Genomic DNA, 26,109 nt, shown 5'->3' with positions numbered 1-26,109 from the left:
ATAAAGATGCAATTTTTACCATTAAATGCAATTTCTTGATTTGGGTCTTGTAGGGTTTTCTGAAATTATTTCAAAGACAACTTGTTACTCTGCCTTCATTTTTCTTTTAGTTATTGGAGGATTCATGGCTCTGGATAATGTTAAAAATTATTCCAGGAGTCATACTTCAGATTTTCTTTTTGTAATATGTTCAAGTATTAAATTATATACACAAAATATCTACAGTTTACAAAGCACACACATGCCAACACTTTTTTGTATTATCACAGAAAATAAACAAAGGTGCTTAAGCAGTCTCTATTTTATGACTGATTTAGCCTTTCAGTGTTCAACGACACTGCTGCTTTTAAAATGATTTACTTGTCAATCTACCATGAAACAGAAGCATTTCTCATTGTCTCTGGCTGTAGCATTGCTGAATACTCATGTTTACTTTCTGAAGCATTTCACTTAGAATAGAAATTCAAAACATTAGTGCAGGCTTTGTTAAATTTGCCACTTCTCTGATGTACGAAAAGTACTTGAGTGGAGGACAGCATTTCAATGGTGCTGAAAAACCTCACGGGCTCTTCAAGTAAATAAAGACTTTGTGTCATTCTCATTTGTATTAGACTAGCAAATCGAATTAGAACTCTTTTGACAGTGTTAAACTTTCATATTTTTTTTCTCCCTAAAACTACCTTTGGTTTCTCAGCCAGGAAAATTTACATTCATGGGGCAAATTAATTTTTTTGCATATAAAAGTATATACTTGCATATGTAATCGTAAGGATGTATACTTTTAATACATAGTATACATAATGTGTGCTTGTCTTTATATTATTATGAGAACTGAAATGCCAATGAATAGTGTTGAAGGAGAAAACAGAAACCCATTTCACCACAACCAAATCAATTAGCTATACATATAGGGACTAAAAATAAAGACCTGTTTAGGGATTTTTTTTTGACACCTGCTTGAGAAATGTTTAATTTATAAATTTTTATTTGATTTGGAATTTTTTTCCTTCACATATAAAGAAAACCTTCATTGTGTCCCCTCAGTTAAAAAATGCCGTAATAATAGCCCAGGCTTATCATTTTCCCTCTTCGCCTTTCCATTATTGCTAGCAGCACGACAGCTGTCCTCTCACCCAGGGTTACAGCCTTCACTCCATCTTTGATTATCTCTCTGTCTTGCATGTAGGACCTTTCTATGTCCTGCCATTTCTTTCTTCTATAATGTTTCAAAAGCCAGTTTCTTCTTTTTTGGTTCCCACCACCAAGACTCCAATCTACTTTCTTTCATTTTCTTTTATTTCTGCTCCAACTATTGCAACCTTCCACATTCTTGCCTCCATAGCTTTCTTCTTCCATCTCAACTCCTAGCTTGCTATGAAGTCCACATATCTATCGGCACGTCTAACCCAGAGGAGAGAGAATGGCTTAACTTCAAAATGAACATATTGAAAAGTGGAAGCTACCATCTGTTAAAGGGACAAACGATCATCAACGATTTTGAAAAGTACATCCCATGGAACCTTTAGTCTTTTGAGTGATCACACACACACACACACACACACACACACACACACACAGACTTCTGTGCTCAAATATCTTGGGAAATGCTGCATACAAAATTTTCTCTTAAAGAGTCAAATTCATACCAGCGTACTCAAAGTTATGAGAAGTCCTATGGGATCATGAATCTTTAGCATTTTTAAGGCAACGTTTCTTAAATTTACTTGACAATAGAATCACTTCTACACTAAATTTCTTCTTAGTATAATATGAAAAGCACATTTGGGAAAATCCATTTTACGCTATCACCTCTATTCTTTATATTTCAGAGCTTTCCCTTAAAAAAGGAGAGCAAGTATGGGATTGCCTTAATTTGAAAAAACGCAGAGATTCTAGCAAAGCACGCCCACCATGCTAGAAACCAAAAGAAAGCTTTGTGTACAAGGAGAAGCACTCTCAGTGGCTTACTTCCCCTGGTGGGAAGATTTACACAGATTATTTATGCCAGGAGTGGCTAATTTGGAAGCATTTTCATTGCTGTCTTCATGGAAATCTTCCTCAATTACATTAAATCAAGAAAGGATATTTCTCTTCTTCAGGCTTCATCAAGCTTCCTTGCACCTTTCTGCGGTCATTATGAAGAGATGAAAACAATCAACAACAAAAAAGGCTTTAGATACCAAAAGCTTAATGTCTTGTTATCTTTTAATGTGAATTCATGTCAGTCTGGGACAGCGTTTATTATGCACTCTGCAGCTCACTGTCTGCAGCATAAGCTTAATGAATTTGCCACTGATCAATCAGTGTATCACAAACTCTTTATGGAGCTTATTGTGTGGGAAGTGGAGCTCTCAGCCGCATTATCTGACGAAAAGTGTCTATATAAGCAGTCATCCTGAAGTGCTGATTCTGTTATTTGATTTGGGATTAAACAGTCTGTTGCAAGCCATCTGCTTTCCTATGCATGTGTCCTTGAGAGGTTAGATTTCTACTGATACTGCCCCATAACTTTAACTGGTATTTGAAAGATCAGAATTAGCTTAGACATATGCCATGGAAATTGCTGGCCATATCCTAGAGGACTATACAGACTGACACTGGATCCAAATCAGAAAAAAGTCTATTTTTCACACACTGTTGCTGATTCAGAATCCTGCTGCACTTGGCCAAGCGCCGTGAGACTCGAGAGTACTTGCCTGACAAAGTTTTACAGCAGTTCATGCTCCCGAGTATATGAAAGTGTGCACTGGCTGTTCAAGGCAATGTCTCCTGATGCCTCCCAAAGAACACATTGCTCTGGCCTCTGCCTCATTACTCTGCAGAAACTCCTGTGGTTTCTGCTCTCTCAGCAACTTCTGGAAATGCCCTGCTGAAAACATGCATAGATAGTAAGTACAAGTCTCTGCCATCATACTTGAAATAAAAAAATAGTTGCAATTCAATTCCAGGTAACCCAATTAAATATAAACCTTATTTTATTAATAATCTGACTATTTCAGAGGTGAATTTCATGCAGGCTTCTAGATATAGGAGCAACTTTATTTTTCCTTGGGTGTATGCCTGAATGTGTGTTGAAGTGGATACTTCTGGAAGTTTTCAGACATGAACTCTGATAATATTACTTTGGTTTCTGAAACCCATTCCTTATCTACTCCAACTGGATGCTAAGAAATGATCAGGGAGCAAATGTGAAGGAAGAGGACAACATGGACCATAAATCAACTGGTCGTTCATTCATTCATTCATTCATTTTGCTGTTTTCATTTCTATATATTCACAATGTACTGATTTCCCTCCTGGACAGGAAAACACTAAAATAAAGCACATAGAGAATACGGATTAATGAGAATAAAGGAATGGATGAAAGTATGAACCAATGAATACTTGAGCACACATTCAGTGACTGGTGGTGTACTAGGCACCAGCATAAAAGGGTGACTAATATGAGTCTGACCTGAGATTAAGGCAAATGCCCACAAGTAAACAGGGAACTATCACGTGGAAAATGCTGTGATTAGGAAGATAATTTTTTTTGAGAGGGCATCTCTCATATTTATTGATCATATGGTTGTTACCAACAATGAAATTCTGTATAGGGGACTCAATGCACAATCATTAACCAACCACATGCCTAATTCTCAACAGTCTCCAATCTTCTGAAGCATAACGAACAAGTTCTTACATGGTGAACAAGTTCTTACATAGTGAATAAGTTCTTACATGGTGAACAGTACAAGGGCAGTCATCACAGAAACTTCTTTCAGTTTTGATCATGCATCATGAACTATGAACAATCAGGTCAATTATGATTATTCGTTTGATTTTTATACTTGATTTATATGTGAATCCCACATTTCTCCCTTATTATTATTATTATTTTTAATAAAATGCTGAAGTGGTAGGTAGATGCAAGATAAAGGTAGAAAACATAGTTTAGTGCTCTAAGAGGGCAAATGTAGCTGATCAGGTGTGTGCCTATAGACTAAGTATTAATCCAAGCTACACAAGGGCAACAAAACATCCATGGATGCAGAAGATTTCTCTCAAAACAGGGGGAGTGAGGTTCTAAGCCTCACCTCTGTTGATCCCCAATTTCTCACCTGATGGCCCCCCTGTGACTGAGGAAGATAATGTTTTTTAGAAACTCACAGGAAAGATTCTTAAGGCATTCTTGGAAAATTCTGTGACATTTAAGTGACTTGTAAGCAAAGGAATTGAGAGAAACGTTGTACAAGAAAGAAGAAATGTTTGTAATTACAGTGAATTTAGTTATAGGATTGAGAGCCTACAAAATTAATAGTTTCCAGGACAGTCTAGCTTTCAGAAACTGCAGTTGGAAGTATGGTTATGTTACTCAATGTTTTTGCTAAGAACCATGAGATGAAGTCCACTTAAATTTAATTTACAGATAATTTTCTTTCTGCACATCTTAATCTTCCTGTTTTCCTAAAACAGAGTCTATTCAACAATGTCATTTTCCAAATTGTGTCAGTGACTAAAAATCTTTAAGATAAATGTTTTGCTTAACAAAAGGAGTATTTTTAATTTTAGTGCCTGCATGCCTTAACTTCTTTTATGTTGAGACTTTTTGGTTTTATTTGTTTAAATATCTATACATTTGCATAATTACACATTAATGGAAGCTGTCTCAGAAGCAGTAGTGGGATGGAAATAAAATTGAGAAATAGGATCTATTTATATTATATAGATTTTTCAGATCAGATTTGAAATTTACTTTCATATCTAGTATTACCTCTGCCATATTCACTGAAAAATTTTTCTATTTTATATAAGTACTATATTCTGAAAATGCACAATGCTAAGAAGTATTTTTTTTATATTGATATGAAATATTTAGTACATTCAAAAAGTAAACCAAATAATAGCTCTTACTTTCATGGATACTTCATTTAAATCTAAGAATTGCCTTTGATTTGCTATACTTATATGTATTTTCAAAGAATATATAATTTTGGGGGGTGTTTTAAAAATGTATATAAATAGTACTATGTGACTTTAATGCTTTTAGAACTCATTTTTCTTTCTTTTATAACATTGTATTTTGAGATTTATCCATGTTGATGCATTGTTGTGCTTCAATGAAGTTTTCAAATTTTCAACTACTGTATTCCATTTATTTCCCCACTGTTTACCCACTTCTATATTGATAGATAATAATTTTGTTCCAAATTTTATACTATTGCAGATGAAGTAGGGAAAATTCTGCTCCATGCTCCCTGAAGAATGCTTTAGGGGATCTCTAGAATGGCTAACAGTGGGCAGAATTATTTTCCTAAGGAAAGTGCACCTACAGATTATTTGGTGTTTTCACATTGCTTTCCAAAGTAATTGTGCTCTATTAGTACTGTATACGTCTTCCTGCATCTTTACATCCTCAGAAGCCCCTTGGTATTAACAGATTTAAAAAAAAAAATACCAATCTGACAGTTGTGCAATGGTGTTTGAATGTGCATTTCCCTGATTGCTAATTGAAGCTACTCAACTTTTGCTTTCTGGCCATTTGAGTTATGGCTTCAGTATATAGCCTGTTCATGTACTTTATTCATTTCCCATTAGTGTGTTTGGTTTTTTTTGTAAGACTTCTTTACATATTGCTTATTATGTGTATTTCCATACTGTCTCCCAGCCTGTGGCTTGGTTTTTAAGGTGGTAATATATTTTTACACACAGTTATTTGCTAGGTATTATAATTGAAATGGTGCATTAACAATACAACCAAATACATGTTGCTTAAAAAACACAAAAGTCAACATCAAAGGATAAAGAAAGGTAGTAAATAAAGTATGAAAAAGAGGTACTAAGTAAACATTACTCTAAGGTTCTGGTGTACATATATTAATGTTAGACAATGCAAACTTTAATATAGGAAATATTACTAGGGATAAACAGAACCACTTCATAGTGATAAAAGGATCAATATAACATTATAATATAAAATTTTTACACGAATATGCTAAGAATAAATTCTCAAAATATACAGAAACAAAAAGAGAAAAAATCAAATCCTTAGAGTGGAAGAGTCTAACCTACTGCTGGGCTGGACATCTGCAGGAATAGCTTCCCTCTAGAGGTGGGTAGAAACATGATTTTTCTTATTCGTGAATTGAATTTTCCTTCTAGTTCTTCTTTAGGGATCCTGGATTTTTACAGAAATCTCAATTTCTGTGCCCTCCTTTCTGTTATCCTGTCTTACCTTCCTATAAGGATATTAAATCTCAACCCCTTTGCTCAATGCCTTTATTAGTTTTAATATTAAATAATTAAATCTCCTTAGATATGAAATTATGTCATCTAGTACCATTTGTTTTCAGCTAGAAAAACTTCCTTCAGTATTTCTTGTATGGCAGATTTGCTGTTAATTAACATAACATTTTTATCTGGGAATATCTTTATTTCACTTTCATTTTAAAAAGATAATTTTGTGGTATTCATGACTTTTATTTGACAGCTATTTACTTCAAGCACTTTGAATATGTCATACCATTGCTTTGTGGCTTCCATTGTTTCCGATTAGAAGTTAGCTGTGTCTCTTACTGGAATTCCCTTGTATTTAATGGAGCATCTTTCTCTTGCTTATTTCAGGGTCTTCTCTTTGTCACTTTCTTTCACCAGTTTTGCTATGGTATGTCTGCAGGTGTATCTCTAAATGTTTATTCTGCTTGGAATTTGTTGAGTTTATTGGATGTGTAGATAAATATTTCATTAAATTTGGGATATTTTCAAACTTCATTTTTTCAAATATTTTTCTTCCCCTCTCTCTCCTTTCTTTCTGGTTTTCCACTACATGTTTATTTACACAGTTAGGGTGTCGCACATTCTTCTGAGATTCTCTTTATTGTTATTTATTATTTTACTCTCCTTCAGATTATATAATATCTATTGATCCATCTCCAAGTTTGTAATTTCTTTCTGTTGCTCACTCAGATCTTCCAGTGAGTCATGTAGTAAATTCAAAATTTTGTTTATTATACTTTGCAACTCCAGGATTTCTAATCAGATATTTTAATAAAATTATTTCTTTATTGATATTCTATTTGGGGCAACATTGTTGTTATGCTTTCTCTTACCTCTTTTAGGTTGATTTCCTTTAGTTCTTGAACATATTTATAATGGCTGCTTTGAAGTTTTCCCTGACTATGTCCATCATCTGGGTTCCTTCAAAGGCAATTTCTATTGCTCTGTCACCCTTTTTTCTGTCACCCAATTTCTATCACCCTTTCCTGTTCTTTGCATGTCTTACAGATTTTTTGTTGTGTTGAAAACTGTTCATTTTAGGTAATATATTTTAGCAACTCTGGATATTGATCCCCCCACCCAGGGGCTGTTATTATTAGTCTTTGGCTGGTCATTTGTTTATTTGTTTAGTTACTTGGTTGCTATAGTTTTACAAAGTCTATTTTCCATGCCATGTGCAGCCTCTGATGTCCTTTATTTTTATTTTATCATAGCATATGATGCCTGCTTAGATTTTTCCCTTACTTTTTTTTTTATCCTGGCTAACTGGGGGTGTTCCTTGGGTTGTAGTTAATTATTTATTGTGCTTAATCCCTGCTTATAAGTTTGATTTTTATCCATTACTGTTCAATGTATATGGGGCTGGGAGGCTGCTATCACAGTTTAAGGAGTTTAGGCTCTTAAGTCCCAAGTTCCTCTCAGAACTAGTAGCATGGGGAGTCCCTCTCTGATTTCTCCTGGAAGTGTATAGCATTTGGTATGTACAGTCTTTCAATAATAGGGTAAGTGTAATTTTATTTTTAAGAGTAACTCTCTAGGAATCACACTGGGTAAAGTAGATTATTGTTCAGTATTGGTCAGAGGTTGTTTTTAAGCCCTTTTGTGCCAATGAGCCTTCTGTCATGTGTGAGTGAGTGAGGGAGTGAGGGAGTGAGTGTGTGTGTGTGTGTGTGTGTGTGTGTGTGTGTGTACCGCATGCACACACAGCTTGGGAAATGCTTCCAGGTCTGCCCACATTCTGCTTCTGAGCCACTCCCAGCTTGGAACCTCTGCTCTGTGAGTGAGTTGAGTGCCTGGGCATGGCCTTCCCAACCCCTCAGATCTGACTTTGATCTCAAGAGGATTCTTCTTGGCTCTCTATTTCCATAGTTTTCCCTGTTAACTTCTGGCTGTTTTGCCTTTCTGCTTGTATCAAGGAGCTGCCAGTCCGCTCTTAATTGTTCTTCACCAAGATCTCCGAAGTTTCCAACAATACCTGCAGCCATAGAGTTTTCTACTCTGTGTTCTTTATAATGTCAGCGTCTTTGTACAGAACTACAGAACTTTTTATTCTTAGGGCCTGCTTGACTCCTGAGCAGAAATCCTATACTACTGCATGAGAACTGGGTGTGGGGACTCATTTTCTCTGAAGTGACACCCAGCTCTAAGTGTGCACTGAGGGAGCCTTGCAGCTCTTGGTCTTCCTGACTTGCCATTCCCAGCTTGGAACCTCTGCTCTGTGAGTGAGCTCAGTGGAGGTGATCCAGTCCCAGTATTTTCCAACTGCTGCACCTGGGATCGAGCTTCGACCCTACAAATGAGGTTTGCATGGAGGAGGGGTCCTTTCAGCTACATCTGCCTGGAATAGAGCTTCTGCAGCACAGGGCTGAAAGTTATGAGAAACACAGGTAGCCATCCCATTCTGGTATAAAACTGTAACCCTAGAGTGGGAATTTTGGGGACAGTGAGCTCCCGTCTTGGAAACACCTTCCCAGAGAGTAGTGCCCTGGGAAGAGCTTCCATATATGGAGTTGTGCAAGTAGGGAAATAGGTCATGGTTGAAATGCCACAGACTCTAGATGTTCTTCCTGAGATTCAAATGAATGTTTCTACAATACTGTATGCCCCTTGGACAATTTTCAGAGACTTTAAATGATTGTTTACATTTCTTTTCTACCAATTAAACTGTTGCTTTGTTGCGAAAGATGTGCTGAGTTTCTTGCTCTGCTTTTCTGGACTATGCCTATGTGTTAATTTTATAGATAGCTCTCTTTAACTTTTAGAATACATCTTTGGTTCATGAAATGGTTATGTAATCATTTATTTAATCAATTATTAACCATAATTAATGTTTATTTGCCCATATAGAATATTGTTTAATTTGTTTAATATACAACTTTTTATGAGCACATTTTTTATATATAGTGAGGTATTTCCCTAGGTATTTTCATGTTTTTTTGAACTTAGCTCTTGTTTTTAAATCAACCTTATTGATATCTACCTAATAAAATGCACTATTTCAATTATAGTTTGTTGTATTTTGACAAATGTGTGCACCAAGATCAATATATATAACATTTACATGACTCCAAACAGATCCCCTGCATGCCTTTCCAGTCTAAATCATCTCCCACCAAGTCCCAGAAGACCACCTTTTTTCTATCAATATTCATTGGATTTGTTTTATCAAGAGTTTCATATAAATGGCATTATGTATTTTGTTGACTTACTTTCTTTCAGGGCTTTAAAATGCCATTCTAAAATGCCATCTAGTTTGCATTGTTTCAGGACATAATCCAGTTATAAGTATTTATTGTCCTGTATATAATGTGTCTTTTTTTCTCTGGATGCTTTCATGGTATTTTGCTTTATATCTGCTTGTCAGCAATTTATTATAACATAGGTTTTTTTTTTTTTGTTATTTTAGTTTTCTTTGTGTTTTTCTTTCTTTGGGTTGATTAAGCCTCTTAGATCAATAGGTTTATTATTCTTATCAAACTTGAAACATGTTTGTTGTTATTACTTTGAATATTTTCCTACTACCCTCTTTCTGTAACTCTCTATGTATGATAACACAGTTGATTTTTGTCTCATAACTCACTATTACTCAATTCACATATTTTGGTCTTTTGTATTTCCTTCCTGTGCATCAACCTAGTTGATTTCTATTGTCATGTCTTCCAGTTTCTAGGTCTATTTGTTTGCAGTTTCTAATCTGCTGTTCATTCCATGCAGGGAATTGAAAATTTTGTGTATTTACTTTTAAGCTCTAGAAATCACATTTGCTTTTTTATATCTTTCATATCTCTACTCACAATGGTCATGATTTCCTTTAAAATTATTTAGGATCTTTATGACTTTTCTTTAATCCCACCCACAATTTTGGTTGACTATTTTACCATTTTTTTGCATATGTATGTATTTTTAATTTGAGCATTTTGAGTTACCTTGTTGAAATACTTTAATGTGTATTTACTTTCATTTTGGCAGCTAGTTATAGTACTACTTCAAGTTAGCTTGATTCTTTTGAGTCTTATGTCTAAGTTTGTTTAGAAGATGTCTAGACTAGTCTTTACTCTAGGGCTATTTTAATTCTACTGCTATGGTGCAACTCTCCTGAAGTTTCCAGTAAATATCCTGACTGGTTTAAAAAGGTCTCTCCAGATGTGTGTGTGTGTGTGTGTGTGTGTGTGTGTGTGTGTGTGTGTGTGTGTGTGTGTGTGGTGTCTAACCACCCTTTTAGGGTGTGATTTATTTCTGCACACTAATAAGTAGGAGAAAATAACAAAGGAAAATAACACTCTTCAGCATCTTATGCATTTGTGCTCCACACAGGAAGGCATTAGCAGGAAAACATTTTGCCAACTTCTTTTTCTGATCAGCTACATTTGCCCTCTTACAGCACTAAACTATGTTTCACATCTTACTGAATCAGTTTGGAGAAAAAGAAAACAGCATCTCAGCAGCTCACTAAAATTCTTATTCTTGGCATTCGTCCTGCTTTTCACAATGCCTTTCTGTGTGCTTATTTTTATTTTTTAATATATTTAAAGAAAGAAATTATTTATCTATTCACTCATGTGTTTTTCATTTATTAATTTTGTTCATGGCTTCCTGTGCTCTTCAGCCTATTGTTTGCATGAAGTTCTAGAATATTTTCTGTCTTAGGCAGTGCGGGATTTATCTGCTTTATAAAGAAATTTAAAAATAATTACTGCAGAACAGTAGTTTGTTAGTTTTTCTATTCATTTTTGACAATTTTTAACTTAATATTTATTTGTTCAAAATGATGTCAGTGTTTGCCTTTTGATGGGAAAGAACAATGAATATCAGCTAGGTTCTAGAGTCACATTGTCTGAGTACTCTTTCTGGTTCTCTATCAATGACTACTTATGTAAACATAAGTGAGTGACTTAATGTATTTGGCTGGCAGTTTCTTGGTCTGTAACACTGGCACACTTTCAGTACATAGTTCTTAGTGCTGTAATGAAGGGATCAATGATTAATATACATAAAAATTAACAATTGTGTGTTGCATGAAGTAAGCATTCAATAAATGATAGTGATTTATCTCTTTTAAACTTAGAATATGTTAGCATCCTATAGCATTGTATTAAAATTTATTATTCAGTACATTTGTAAATGGAAATAAAGTCAATATATTAATTGATGATTAAAAAAAAGGTCTCTCCACTTTACCTGGCTGAAATTTGAAAGTCTTTCAACCTTGTGTGAGCTCTGGGAATTGTTCAGCTTGTAGCTCCTAGTTTCCTGAGTAGATCTTCTTTGTAAGGCCTGTTGGATTTTGATCTTATGCATGTGCAGCTTAGTATTCAAAGACTTATGAGGAGCCCTATACAGAGTTTCCTCTAAGTAGCTCCTTCTCCAGTGCCCTTGTCTTGAGAATTGTACTTTAGTCTCCAAACACTAATCTGTCTTCTCAATTTAATGAGATTGTTATGTTCTGCTTAGGTTTCACCTCCCTGCACCATATCTTAGGCAGAATGTTGGGACAGTTGTAGAGATACCCTCATTTGTTTCCCCTTTTCAGGTATCACAGTACTAAATCATCTCTTTTCCAATGTTTCAAAACAGCTGATTCATGTAATTTGGTCCATTGGAGGGCAAATTTTGATTATTGAAGAAGCTACTTTTTCAGTCTAGAAGGCCAACAGATACTCAAGAAGACTAGTGAGTCATACAGTGTGACTATGAAGTAGTATTAAAGATGACATCTCTCATATTTCATTGGTATCAGTGGGTTTTCTATATGATTTATATGGAAGACCATGAATCAAAAAGTCACCTCATAGAATTTAGAAAATTGATTAAAAAGAACTCTTTTTAACCATCAGAAAAACACTGTTTTCAAGATACTATACACTTGACAAATATCATCTCATTTAATACTTTCAGCACTCTTTTAAGGAAGCGATTATTATTAAAATTTTTAGTGATTATGAGTTTTAGGTCCAGAAAGATTAAGTAGCATAATTAAATTTAAATAAAAACTATAGGGTTGTAGATTAATTATATATCCATGCAGGTCTTTCTGATCCAAAGTCCATAATATCCTATCCCTCTCTCATCCTATATTTTGAGTACATTTATTTTTTATTAGACTGTATTTGGTTGATAGATAATATCACCCTAAATATGAATGTTGTAAATGGAAATTACTATGATAGAAACAAATAGATCACAACACTTTGGATAAGACACTTGAAGAGACTAATCTTCTAATGGTTTAGTGGATATACTAATGAATATGCTTCAGATGCCTTTGGTAAATTTTGAGATAAAGAACTGTATCTATTCTTCATTAATTAAAGAGTGGGGAAAATTGACAAATCATAGCCAGTATTATAACTGTAGACCCAAAGTAGAAGGCAGATTTACACTTATTCAAAGACCTAATTAAATTATCTAAGTCACAAAAAGTAATAAAGACACACACTCTTCTAGGTCTTAGGGACATTAAAAATATATTCTGATTCCCTAATTTTACAGGGGAGACCTCTGAATCTCAGCAGAATTAATGGCTTATTATAAGGGAGCACAGCTAGCTCTTGGCTTAACTGGCACTAGAACCAAGACTTAGAATTTGTATCAGCATTACGACTGTATGAACTGAGACAGATTTAATGAAATAAATACAGAAGATAGTTAATCAAGCACATCTTAGATAAAACTGCCAGGAAAGCAAAGCAATACTCTTGCTTCACCATCAAAGTTCTCTTTTAGCTTTAGGAAGACATGAAATTCATTTATTTAACTAAAGAGAACTGATATATATATATATATATATATTTATTATATATCATTAAATTTCTGGGGAAATAATGTCTCAGAATATTATATAGATTTGGTTTAAGATCCAATTTTACATGCATGGTGATATCGTATTGGGAACTGAGATTTCATGTAGCTTCGAAAGCTGAGACTGATTTAAAGCTGGCAAATGTATAAGGAAGAAAAATGTGATGCCTATTCAATCATGGCTCTCCTGGTAAGCGATAATACAGTCGCTCTTTTGGTTGGAGGTCTAATACTGAACCTCAACATGTGAATTGGGCAGGGGCAGTTGGAGAAGAATGTGGATTAGAAATGCATACTTTAAGTTTGATGTAGCTAAATATAATTGTTTTTGAAAAGCACTTCCTTTTTTTCTGACACTTGCCACAGAAGTGGTATCTTCTTTATTTTAATTTCCACCATTTCATAATCAGCCTTTTCTCTCAGAAACTCTAGTCACCTTTTATTGGAGAATAGGATTTAGAAACCAAGATCTGGGTGCTCAGTGCTACTGGGTGTTACTGCTTCTGCACCTCTTAGTATACAGAGTAGGAAAAATACACACGTGTACACACATATTTGTATGCATTACATGTCTGTCTCTATTTTTAATTGAACATGAGTTTATACTGACTCTAATCTAGAATCACAGGCTTCAATCTCACATTAGCTCCTGGTTTATTTATAATGTCTTTCTCTGATAGTGAGAACTTGGCTCACATTATCTATAATTTATTTACTTATTTGTTAAAACTTAGAACATATGTAAATTAGTTTCAGAATTGTTAACTCACACCTCTGTAAGGATCAGATTTAATAGAGAACAATGTTTATATGAAGTTCTTTTTGTCTTCATACTTAGAGTTTGTAGTCAAATACCATTTCCTAAAAGTTACTTAAGTAACATCCCTTTTTCTCTACCTTCTCCACTGAGGTTATTTCATAAATTGTAATATAGTTAGTTTCATTTGGTACAGATTTTAATTCCATCCTGGGATCCGCCCAAGCTCCTGGTTGGTTTTATTGAAATTTACATAAAGATCACAGCTCTGTGGCTTTTGACAAATGCATAGTCACATGTTCTCTTATGCAGAAACAAACAGAAAAAGTCAATCACACTAAAAATTCCTATGTAAGGCCCCTTTGTATTCAACATCTATCCCAACCCTTTGCTCTTGGTAACTGCTGTTTTTTTTCTCCATCTCCATAATTTTATCTTTTTTATATTATCATGTAAATTAAATTATATAATATTTAAACTTTGGACTTGGCTTCATTTAGAATAATGTGTTGAAGACTCATTTATGTTTTTGCAGGAATCAGAAACTTGTTCCTTTTTTCTTTATTGCTGAATAATGGTATGCTGTATGGATATATCCTAGCTTGTTTATACAGTCACTGATTGAAGGACATTTTTGTTATGTCCAGTGACTTGGTTCAGGCTGCAATAACAAAATATCACAGATTTGGTGGCTTGTAAACAATAAAAAATTATTTGTCACAGTTCTGGAGGCTGGAAGTTTGTGATCAAGGAGCCTGTATAATTAGATGAGGACCTTCCTTCAGGTCACAGATTTCTCATTGTCTTTCTCACATAGTAGAAAGGGTGCGTGATCTCTCTGGGGCCATTTTTATAAAGGTACCAATCCTATTTACAAGAGCTCTACTCTCATGACCTAATCACCTCCAAAGACTATCACAGTAGGCATAAGGATTTCAAAATATGAATTTTTTGGGGTTTGGAGATACAGACATTCAGACCATAACATTAAGTTTTTGGTGATTAAGAATAAAGCTGCTATAAACATTCACATACAGATTTTTGTGTGAACCTAAGCTTTCCATTTACTTGGGCAAATATCTAGGAGTGGGGGTAGTAAGGAGCCTGACCATATGGTAAGTGCATGTTAAACTTTATAAAAAATGCTAAACTATCTTCTAAAGTGGCTAAAACATGTTGCATTCCTACCAGCAATGTATGAAAGTTCCTGTTTTTTTATATTCTTGCCAAGATTCAGTATTATTTTTGTTTGTTTACCATTCTAATAAGTACCTCATTGGAGTTTTAGTTTGCATGTTTCAACTGACAAATCATACTGAACATTTATCCTTCTGTTTATTTCCTATTCGTGTATCTTTGGCAAAATATCTGTGGGAACCTTTTTTGGTGGGGTACCAGATTTATTGAAATGTAATTCACATATTATATAATTAATCCATTTAATATGTACAATTCAGTGTTTGTTTGGTATTTACCAAGAATTTCAAAACCATCTACACCATCAATTTTAGTACATTATCATTGAGCCAAAAAGAAATGCTATCCCGTCTATCAGTCACACGTCTCCCCATTTCTTCTGAACCTCCCAGCCTTAGACAACTCTTAATCTACTTTTTGTCTCTATACATTTGCCTATTCTGGACATTTCAGATAAGTGAATTCATATAATATGTGGTCTTTTATAACTGGCTTCTTTCACTTAGCATAATGATTTCAAGGATCATCTATGTCATAATACATATCAGTAATTGATTCTTTTGATTGTCGAATAACATTCCATTATTTTGATTTACATCTCTCAGGTGGCAAATGATGTTAAGCATCTTTTCATGTGCTTATGGTCATTTTCATATCTTCTTTGGATAAATTTCTTTTCACATCCTTTGTGCATTTTTAACATTGGGTTATTTGTCTCTTTGTTATTGAGCTGCAAAAGTTCTTGTTTTATTTTATATATAACACCCTTAGATATATCATTTGCAAATATTTTCTCCTATTCTGTGTGTTGTTTTTTACTTTCTTAATGGTGTTCACTGAAGCAAAAAAGTTTTAAATTGTGATGAATTTCAATTTATCTTTTTTTAATTTGGTTGCTTGACTTTTGGGTGTCATAGTTAAGAAACCATTGCCTATCCTAAGGTCATGATAATTTAGGTCTATGCTTGCTACTAAATATTTTATAGTTTCACATTTATGTCCATGATCTGTTTTGAGTTATTTTTTAACATAATGTGAAGTAGAAGTCCAGAGTTATTCTTTTGCATTGGGCCAAAAGACTTTAGTGCTGTCTACTTCCTTGACATTATAAAACCTCTAATGTCACTCCTTAGGCATGTGCACATTCACCCTGGGAGGACAGTGGTTTTGGCAGGGCCCTCTTCAACAGCTTCTTTCTGTAATCACTCAGCTGAACTGTTGCCTTTGTTGGTATTACACCCAGCTGTTAAGCCCCACTAATTGTAGCTGATTTCTTTATTGTTTTCAGCTTTGTCCTAGGACGTCAATTGCTCCTTGATCTGATCCTAACCTAACCTTTTCAGGACTTGTTTTTGAAGCTAGTCTTTGAGGTCTTTTCTGGCCGCAGGAGGTCTCTTCGTAGCCGCTTCTTCCCTTGGTTCTCTCTGGTAAGTTAATGAGCCTGTTGCTCTCCCAAAGCCACCAGTCGCCTCTTAATTGCTTACCACCAATATATCTATTGTTTCTGAGAAGGTTGAATTTTCCCACACTCCTTTTCAAATGAGTCCAGTTCTTTAGGAGAGAGCTTTGGAGTCTTTTGTTTAATGGCTTGTCTCTCCTGGGCCAAATCTTAGAATGATTGTTGTGTTATCAGGGGACAAGAACAGAGGACGGGGCAGGCTTCTTTCGTATGACATGCCTGCTTTAGGACCAACATGCCTGCTGGGGCAGTAGCCTCTAGTTTCCTTTCTCCCAGGGTAGATACTTCATCCTATGAGTAAGCTTGATGGTGATCAGGTTCCCAGTGTTCTCAGCCTCTCCTGCCTGAGGCAAGCTATTTTTCTACAAGTGTAGCCTGGATGGAAAAAGGGAACTGCTGACCTCTTGTCTGCACTCATCTTGAATTTAGCCTCTGCACCATGTAGCTTAGGGTGGATGAGAAATGCTGGTGGCCTGTATCTTGACTTGGACCTGTGGGGAGGGCATCCTTGCATTCATCACTGGACACTCCTAGAGTGGAGTTCCTGTCACGCTGGGCTGGGAGTGGAGGGAGGAAGTGAGTCATGGTTCAAATACCACAGTCTCTTGCTGTTCTTACCAAGTTTTAGTAAACTTCCTTGAATAAACATTTCTTCATTTGCCGTATGCCCTAGGACAATTTCCAGAGATTTTAAATGACTGTTTCTTTAAATAATTTTCCAAGTTATGCTTTTTTCACTAGAGAGTGAATCTACAGGGCTCCTCACACATAAGAGTGCATTTGTGTTTCTGTTCAAATTTTTTTGCCCTGCATTTTAATTGGGTATTTGTTTAATTATCATTGAGCTTTAGGAGTTCTTTGTATATTCTGAATAAAAGTCCTTTATCAAAGAAGATGTGGTATATATATATATATACAGTGGAATATTATTCAGCCATAAGAAGAAAACAAATCCTACCATTTGCAACAACATGGATGGAGCTAGAGGGTATTATGCTCAGTGAAATAAGCCAGGCGGAGAAAGACAAGTACCAAATGATTTCACTCATTTGTGGAGTATAAAAACAGAAAAAACTGAAGGAGCAAAACAGCAGCAGACTCACAGAACCCAAGAAGGGAATGACAGTTAACAAAGGGAAAGGGACCAGGGGGGATGGGAGGGAAGGGAGGGATAAGGGGTGGGGAAGAAAGGGGGCCTTACGATTAGCATGCATAATGTGTGTGGGGGGGCACGGGGAGGGCTGTACAGCACGGAGAGGACAGGTAGTGGTCCTGCAGCATCTTACTACGCTGATGGACAGTGACTGAAATGGGGTATATGGGGGGAACTTGGTGATGGGGGAAGTCTAGTAAACATAATGTTCCTCATGTAATTGTAGATTAATTATACCAAAATTAAAAATAAAAAAAGGCCTTTGAAATTGTTTTCCCAGTCTATAGCTTGTCTTTTCATTCTCTTACTAGAGTATGAATTTCTGATTATGATAATGCTTAATTTATCAAGTATTTTCATGGATCACGATTTTTTAAAATCTGAAAACTCATAACCCAACCCAAGATCATGTAGGTACTTACCTATGTTTTCTTCTAGATATTTTACAGTTTTAGACTGAGTTAAATTTTTAATGAGTTGTGAGGGTGCAAAAATTTATTTAACTTATGGAGGACCAATTATTTCAGCACCATCTGTGGAAAATACAAGTCTTTGGGTTTTCTTCATAATATCTGTACTTTTTCAAATATCAGTTAACTCTGTCAGTGTGGGTCTATGTATTTCTGGGTTCTCTGTACCAGTGATGCATGGTTTGTTCCTTTTCAAATATGCAATTTTTAATCACTAGTAGGTTTTTAGTAAATCTTGAAAATGGGTACAGTTCCTGCACTTAGTTGGTTAGTGCTGAATTTTTTTGATGCCATTATATATGGTAATGTTTTATGTCAAACTCTTAATGTTTGTTATTGATATACAGGAATATGATTAATTTTGCACACTTGTCTACTGAGAGCAAATATTCCATAGCCACCTTGGTAAGCATAAGTATTAGTTCTAGGAACTTTACCTTTGATAGGTTTTTCTTTGAAATTTCTAGATTGTGTGATTGGTGACATTGGTAGATATGTCATATATGGCAAAAAAAGGTTTTGTTTTTCAGTCAGAGTAATAAAAATTTAGGGACTTATTTATTTATTTGTTATTAAGGAATCATTGATGTACAATCTTATAAAGTTTCACATGAGCAATATTGTGGTTACTACATTCACCGATATTGTCAAGTCTCTCCCCTTTCTCTGCATCCTCACCAGCATTTGTTCCTTGTCTTTTCTATGTTGGCCATCCTAACTGGTGTGAGGTGATATCTCATTGTGGTTGTAATTTGCATTTCCCTGATAAATGGCAATGTGGAGCATCTTTTCATGTGCCTTTTGGCCATTTGAATTTCTTCTTTGGAAAAGTGTCTGCTCAGATCCTCTACCTATTTTTTAATTGGATTATCTGCTTTTAGGGTGTTGCAGTGTGTGAGTTTTTTTTATATATTTTGGATGTTAACCCCTTGTCAGATATGTTATTTTTGAATATATTCTCCTGTACTATAGAATGCCTTTTTGTTCTACTGATGGTGTTCTTTGCTATACAGAAGCTTTTTAGTTTGATGTAGTCCCATTTATTCATTTTTGTTGTTGTTTCCCTTGCCTGAGGAGATGTGTTCAGGAAAAAGTTGCTCATGTTTATATTCAAGCGATTTTTGCCTATGTTTTCTTCTAAGAATTTTATGTTTTCATGACTTACATTCAAGTCTTTGATCCATTTTGAGTTTACTTTTGCACATGGAGTTAGACAGTAATCCAGTTTCATTCTCTTACATGTAGTTGTCCAGTTTTGCCAATACCAGTTGTTGACGAGGCTGCCATTTCCCCATTGTATATCCACAGCTCCCTTATCATATATTAATTGGCCATGTATGTGTGGATTTATATCTAGGCTCTCTATCCTATTCCATTGACCTACAGGTCTGTTCTTGTGCTAGTACGGAATTGTCTTGATTACTGTGGCTTTGTAGTAGAGCTTGAAGTTGGAGAGTGTGATGCCCCTAGCTTTGTTCTTCCTTCTCAGGATTGCTTTGGCTATTCGGGGTCTTGTGGTTCCATATGAATTTTAGAATTATTTGTTCTAGTTTGTTGAGGAATGCTGTTTGTATTTTGACAGGAATAGCATTGAATCTGTAGATTGCTTTAGGCAGGATGGTCATTTTGATAATATTAATTTTTCCTATCTGGGAGCAAAATTTAGGGACTTACTAAGTGTGAGGTGTGCATTAGGACATTCATGTAGATATTTTCAATGCAAGTTAAAGATACTGGCTTAGAACTCATTCTGGACATGTGATTTGGCTATGACAATGTGGGGATTCATCAGCAGAGTTGTTAACTAACATTGTGGACATTACTGTGATTGCTCCAGAGTGTGTAAGAAGATAAGGAAAGATCAGAGAGAAAGATTTCTGAGGAGAGTAGTAATAATTTGCTCTTATTTTGTCCTTTTACAATATCTATCAACAATTATTTGCATTACTGCTTGAAGTTCAAAGACAGACAATGGAACAGAATTACTCTCCATTGTCTTTAAGTATCTGCCCTTGGTACTAAGAAGCTGTGTGGAAAAGCAGGCCTGAGATTGCTCTGCTTAGAAAGGCCTGTTTGCCAGATTAGCTCAGGAGACCTCTAGGAACTTGGATCTGAGAGGGTTTCCACCATTTCCTGATAAGAATGTCTCACTATACTTAAACTGTACAATGTGTTTTATGCTGAATACCTGCTTTCCTTCTGGGAATCTGGAATTTTGGTCCATGCTAGGCAGCAGGGGCCTATGTGACCAACTCCCAGCAAAAACCCTAGGAACTGAGTCTTTAATGAGTTCACCTAATAGATGACATTTCCTGTGTGTTGTTGCAACTTGCATGAAGGAGGAATGAAGTGCATCTTGTGTGATTCCAGTGGGACAAAACTTTCAGAAGCTTGCTCCGTGTTCCCTCTGGACTTTAGCTCATCAGCTCTATCCCATGGCTCATTTTGCTTTTCATCTTTTGATGTAATAAGTCATAGTCACAAGTACTACACATGGTAAGTCCTGGGCATCTTCCTAGTGAGGCATGGACTTGGGAGGAGGAGGTTTAGGGGCCTCTGGCAAAGAAAACTTCTATTAATTAATTATCATTATTTTGTACATGCTTTATATATACATATTTTCCTTCAGTGGTATTTGGAAATTTCTCCTTATGTCTGCCTTCTACAGTTTTGTTATAATGTGCCGACATATTTTTAAAAATTGATCCTATCATTTGATGTACCTTTTCAATTGGAGAGTTCATGGCTTTCTTCACCACGAGTTATTTATCTGCCAATATTTCTTTAAATATTGCCTCCTTAATATGCCATTTGATGAATTCTGGAGCTTCTGTGCTATTTCCATGTTTCTTATTTTCTGTCTCATATTTTAGTATCTCTTTACCTCTGTTAGCTGTTTCCTGAAAGATTTCTTCAGTTCTTTCTCCTAATTTGCTAATTCTTCATTTGATTGTATCTCATCTACTAACTGCCCACATCTACTGACTTTATACAAGTGGCTATGTTTTTATTTCCCTAGACTTTTGTTTTTTTATATCCTTGCTTTTTTTCCCCTGTTTGCTTAACTTCTGTTCCTGGTACATGAGCATTACTCCTTACTTTATCTATTTGAGGATTACTATAATTATTTTAAAGTTCAGATGCATCTATTTCTACTCTTCAGGTAGAAATGCTCGTCTTTGGAAATGACATTCCTCATATGTTCTGAAATTGCTTTCCGTGAGCTTATATTTGTGAATGGTTGTAAGTGGGAGATTTGTCATCCTGAGATGTAGAGGCCTGTCTGGGTAATGTTTTGCTTGCTACTGCTTCTCGGTCTCTAGGTTTGTTTTGCTTTTAATCAGGTTTATACTGTATGGATACCGTGAAGTCAGGCTCAGCACCATCAAAACACTGAGCCTGGTTTCTGGTTCATGGTTTTTCCTCCCGTAGTTAAGGTTGGGGGCTTGTTTGCAGGCAGACATATGTCCCACGGTCCTGCCTCCTTGGCAGGAAAGGAGCCTGTGGCTTTGGTTTCTTCTGTGTAACTGCCGTGGAAACCTGAAATTCTGTGGACTCTGCCTAGTTCTAACACTCCATAGCCACTCAGACTGATTAGGTACTTCTGTGAATTCCTCCTCAGATCCTGGCAGCTGGAAATGCAGTTCCCTTCCTTTATTTATATGCTATCAAATATTTCAATTAGTTTTGAATGGGAGGAGGAATTACAGTGTGTGCCGTAAGCTTGATCAATCATCTGGATCCGGAATTCAGAATATATGTGCTTATAACATAAATCAAGTAGGGAAATATTTTGTTGTCATGTAGCATTGCATATTTGGTACAGACTTACCAGTTCACAGAATAACTATAAGCGCTGAGATAATTGGCATAGACTGTTGCAATTTTTAGTATCAGTCATTAGAGGTAAAGTTGGTTCCAACCTCTTATCCATCTCCTCCATTCACACTGCCCTAAAGAATGCTATAATATTGACAATGTTGGGCTGTCACTGGCAATTGTTATACGTGGTTATTGTCTGTGGTTGCAGCAGTCTGGAACTTTGCTTTGGCGGAGTTTATAGCTTCAAGCTACTTCTACCCCTTTTTGTCATCTCCCTTACAGGTGGCTGCAAAAGAAGAACATTTGCTGTGAGATTTTTCTCCTAGTGCCATCATTTTTCATGGCCTTGTGCCACTTGCCACATGACACAGGAACCAGTGAATGACCCAGTGTTTTAACTGACAGTCACCATGAACTATTTTATGAAACAGGCTTAACAGCTCATAAACTGAAAGCAATCCTGTTTACTGCCATCTCCAGACTCATAGATTGTTTGCAGCCTGTTACTGTTCTAGCAACACTTAGGGCCAAGCACCTAAAGTACTTTATGTATTTCTTGATGTCTCTTAAGAAAGGCTGGTCTTGTGAGCATCCTTGTATTTTTTTCATCTAATATAATAGGATTAGACCTTGGGGTGACTGTATCAGAACTACTGACAGCTTTCTACAACATGCTGTGCATGAATATGTCTACCACATCTGGGAACTTTTGGAAGCTGAGAAATAGTACCACAGAAACGGTATTTGAAGTTGAATAAATGGATTCACTGTTCTCTTTTTTTTTAAGATTCTATCACTGCAGGTTAATTGATGCTTTCTTTTCTTTGTCTTATTGGCCTGTCAGCACTTTTTTCCCTCTTGGTCTTGAATTGCTTTGCTCTCTGCTGAAGGTAGATATATATTCTGAAAATAAACTTGAATCTATTAAAGTGGCTAACATACAGTGATGTCCGTGTTTTGTAAATTGAGTTCAGATATAGGCTATCTATCTGTTTGGCAGCAGTAGAGGTAGCTTTTGGTCTGAATTTTACTGTTTGAAATCTTAGAGTTGCCTTCTAAGGTGGATAGGGGTCAGGGTGGTATCACATTCAGACATTACTGTCTTTACTGAATTTATATGAATGACCTCCTTTGAAGATTGAAGAATACAACACAAGTATGCATAAGGCTACTGTCAACCAGAGAATACTACTTTCACCCCCTTTTTATTGTAAGAGATGTCATGGTCTTTTGACTTACACTGGTTTTTTTTTTTTTTTCAAAAAGCTTGAAGAAAAGCTGTAAAATTCTGAGAGAATATTGACAATCACAATGTATAAGAAGAGAGTTTAGTTTCAAGATTTGCAAGATGAAAAATTTATGATTTTCTGTTTGATATGTAAGACCATTTGGTAAAGTCCTAATAAAATTCAGCCTGTGAAAATCATTAGGATTAAATATTACAGCTCCTCTGTGAGGGAGGTAAGTATTGTCCCTTTCTTATGGCAACAAAGAAAGACATGACTCCTGTAGCAACACTATTGAAAGTGGACGTGAGGATTAACTTGGAGAAATGTTCAACCTCTGTTTCTAAACTATCGTTACTACCACACAGGTCAGGCAAAAACTACCAAGCAATCATATGTATCATGAGAACCAGTTACATGTAATATGTCAAAAACCAAACTCTGCATACTGAATAAAACGAAGCAGAAATTAAGTTTATTGCAAAGCCTTCAACCTACAAGCTGGGAAACTCAAGGCTCCAGGAACAATGAGTTCTGAGTTGCTCACAGACTAAGGGATTTTTATGGGATAAATGCGAAAGCTACTTGGTTTTCTCAGCTGATTGGTTGCTAGTAATCTTCTTTCTTATTTGGGTCAGGAGAACAAGAAGTCCAGAGATGACATGAACAGGCTTGGCACTTGGGGACTGGCTAGTGTCCTCTGCTGACTTCTGAAAGAGCTGTCAATTCCTATTAGGGTAAGTTAAGTTTCCTTATGTACCTGTGTGGACTGTCTCCATTTTGTTCTTGACATAAGTGACTTCATTTTAGTTTGATTCTACAAATATAAATCTTAACTATATATATACAATATTTACTTTCAAATGAGCTAAGAATTTCAGTCTTTTAGAATTCAAAGAATATTTGGAATCAATGTATTTCGCCTATACTTTCATCAATGGGGAGATTGTTTTCCTTATCAACAAAGTCCTTTATTAAAACAAAAGGGAACTCATCTCTCATATAAGGTGGTACCTACCCCATAGCAGCTGGACATTTTAAAGGATTAATGGGACTTAAAACTCTGTATTCAATTGATTTCAGTTTCCTGTAATTATCCTGTCAACTTTATCTCTAATGAATTCTGTGCCCCAAACATCTTAAGTAAAGTGGCCGACATATGGCAGAGTCAGTAAGCAGATCACTGAAGACACAGATCTGGCTCTGCGTAAACATGTGTCCATTTTCCTTCCTCCCTTCTTTCCTTTATTCTTTCTTCCTTTCTTAAAATCTTTAAAAATCACATTTGTGAATTAGCTGGAAAATCCCTAGCACACTTTACAAAGAGGTTGTGCCAGTCATTGCTCACATAGAAGGTGACTTGCAAAATGATGAAGCGGCTTCATATAAAATAGCGTAAGTACATTTATCTGTTATTTTAGTAACTTCTACAGTTGGCTGAGATCCACCTAATATTGGTTAAATTTTTTCTCACGTGACTAGCAAAAAGGTATTAAACATTTGACTTAAATGCAAAAAATATCTATGAGTTTTCCTCTAAAAATTCATTGTTATCCCGGTTAAGAAGGAATGGAAATGTTTAGGGCAAATAGCAGGTCTTTTTAACTCTTCTGGCCTAGTTTTACTCATACACATTTAATTGAATAAAATGTGTGACCTTTGTAATACTATTTGTGAGTGCGCGCACATGCACACATACACACACATGCGTATTTGTTTAAAACTGCCTAGATAAACCTGTTTATGAAAGAGCCCCCTAATACTATCGTAAGAAGCTTTGAAGAAATCAGGTATCAGTTTTTCTAAAGCATTTGTCTCATCTATAAAAACTGTTCTTAAATATTTATCAGTTTTTTCTTCACCTGTCACAGACCTTTCTGAGGTTAAAATCCTGACTTTTAGGAAAAATGACAGAAGAGAAAGAAAAAGTAGTTTTTCACCCTCAACTGGATTACGTGGGGTTTTCTTCCTCACAAATGGCATTTTGTACGGCACATCATCACTTTGTAGCCTTTGTAGATTAAAGTCTGTCCCATAATCACTTTATCTTTCCTATGTATGCTGAGGTATATTGTTCGTGTGTGTACAACTCTACATTTAGTTTTTCCATGTAAGCATCCCTGCTTTTGATTGGCAAGATGCTGATGTTAGGAGGTGGTATGATTTTTGTGGATTCATCCCTATTGCTAGCTTGGATATCCCCTCTTAACAAATGAGAAGTATCTGTAAAAGGAAAATATTACATTTGAATAATAAAAATGAGTTTGTCATTAATCCTTTCTAGAAAGTGTGGAATTTTACTTATATGTTGTTTTCATTAGGCATTCAATTTTAATAACCATTCTTCCTATATTACTACTCATGAACAGACAACTACCTTTTCACAATACATAGCATTTTATTTAATTCACATATTAATATATAAATTTTATTTTAGTCATGCTGTTTCATAAAAATAAGGTTGTATATGTAGTAGTTTTGTTTTAAAATAACTACATATTTATATTCTGATTGAGAACATAACGCCCATGATAATTTTATAAATACAGAAACTATAAAAAGTGTTTTATAATTCTAGGCATAGAGATAATTATTGTTAACATTTCTCTCTCATATACACATTTGCATATATATGTATGTGTGTATATTCATGCATATTTATATACATATTTCTTTATAACATAAATAAGACTATTTTAGTAGACTTTATTTTTTAGAGCAGTTTTAGGTTCAAAGCTAAACTGGGCAGAAAGTAGAGAGATTTCTTCTATAAACCCCAACCCCGCCCATTCACAGCCTCCCCTACTATCAGCATCGTGCACCAGAGTGGTACATTTGTACCAGTCAATGAACCTACATCGACGCACCAACGTCCATAGTTTACCTGGGGTTTATTCTTGATGTTGTGCATTCTGTGGGTTTTGACGACTGTAGAATGAAATGTACGTACCGTTGTAGTGTCCTGCAGGTTG

This window comes from Manis javanica, chromosome 7, assembly GCF_040802235.1.
Source record: "Manis javanica isolate MJ-LG chromosome 7, MJ_LKY, whole genome shotgun sequence".
In the NCBI taxonomy this organism is placed as follows: domain Eukaryota; kingdom Metazoa; phylum Chordata; class Mammalia; order Pholidota; family Manidae; genus Manis; species Manis javanica.
This window is presented reverse-complemented; position numbering follows the sequence as displayed.